This window comes from Mesoplodon bidens, assembly GCF_964165515.1.
Source record: "Mesoplodon bidens genome assembly, chromosome: X".
NCBI lineage: Eukaryota > Metazoa > Chordata > Mammalia > Artiodactyla > Ziphiidae > Mesoplodon > Mesoplodon bidens.
Window position 1 is genome coordinate 73,842,800 of NC_138163.1, and position 1,496 is coordinate 73,844,295.

General features: G+C 34.7%; 1 pseudogene across 1 annotated transcript; it reads left to right on the forward strand.

Moving 5' to 3' along the window:
- Positions 1–793: 793 nt before the first annotated feature.
- LOC308608737 (small ribosomal subunit protein eS26-like) lies at positions 794–1,166 on the forward strand (annotated as a pseudogene). Its single transcript has one exon. The product of its transcript is annotated as a small ribosomal subunit protein eS26-like (transcript).
- Positions 1,167–1,496: the final 330 nt, after the last annotated feature.

Sequence of the window (1,496 nt, forward strand, 5' to 3'; positions counted from 1 at the left end):
AATAAACATAGGATATGGGAAGCTTTGGGTCTTCAGGATTATAATTTTTCCAGAGTCTCAGGTAAGTGCTGTCATCAATCTAAGCAAATTCCTCAGATCAATCTTATATAAGGCTCAAAATAAGTGTACTTATGTATTTTGGCTCACTGTAGTCTTACTATTTATTTTGCCCTGTGAAAATACCAAGTGACAATGTATTTAAAACACAGATTTTAATTATATAATGGAAGTTTTACCTCATTATTTTCAAACAATAATAGGTAGTTTTCTGACTGTTTTTCATTTTTCAGAAATATAATAATAATAATGGTAATGGATGTGGCCAAAATTAAACATAATTTAATATGGAAAAGAAGATATTCATTACTAATCAATCCATTTTTTGAGATGCCATTGATGCAAAGCTTTATTTGGAGAAATACTTTGAATTATGCATATATATATCATTTTAAGCTAGAATATATAGAACATTTGATGACCTCTTTTACCTTAACTGCCTAACATCCCTTTTCTCATAGATACTTAATATTTTCTTTTGGATTCTCTGTCTCAAACAATTTAATGTTGGTGTCTTTCCTTTATAACTGTTCATATTTTCCTGTGTCATTTCCCAGTGGTTACTAAATGGGCATGCTACAGTTCCTGTAAGTTTTGAGGATGGCAGTAGGCATTCTTAATGCCCAGGAGAAATTAGAGAGCTCTGTAGAGAACTGGCCAGCAATTAACCTTCATAGTCATGAATAAATAATTTTAAAAAGAGAAATAGCTCCTCTTTTGCCTCCTCGCTTCCAAGATGACCAAAAAAAGAAGGAACAATGGTCGTGCCAAAAAGAGCCGCGGCCACGTGTAATCTATTCGCTGTACCAATTGTGCCTGTTGCGTGCCCAAGGATAAGGCTATTAAGAAGTTCGTCATTCAGAACATCGTAGAGGCCGCAGCCTTTAGGGATATTTCCGAAGCGAGTGTTTTCGACGCCTATGTGCTTCCCAAGCTGTATGTGAAACTGCATTGCTGCGTGAGTTGTGCCATTCACAGCAAGGTAGTCAGGAATCGTTCTCAGAAAGCCCGGAAGGACCGAACACATCCATCCCGATTTAGACCTGCTGGTGCAGCCCCACGACATCCACCAAAGCCCATGTAAGGAGCTAAGTCCTTAAAGACTAAAGAAATACTGTGCCCTGGAAAGACAACAAAGTGGAAATTATACTTAAAAAAAAGAGAGAAATAAGCCAATATATTTTTTAATGAGCCAAAAAAATTCTCACCTTGACAATTATACAAAAAAAATACTTAAGGAATAATTTATCAATTTTAGAAAAATAGTTTTTAAATTTAATAAAGTCTACAGGAGATATATAGAGTGTATTGTGCTAAGAATATATTTAGGTAAGGAGAAATAAGTATATAAAATTTTAAATCAACGTGAAGTTATATGACTGAATGGTTGGGGAGAAAATAGAAAATATCAAAGCCTGCTTGTGTCATATGAGTGGTAC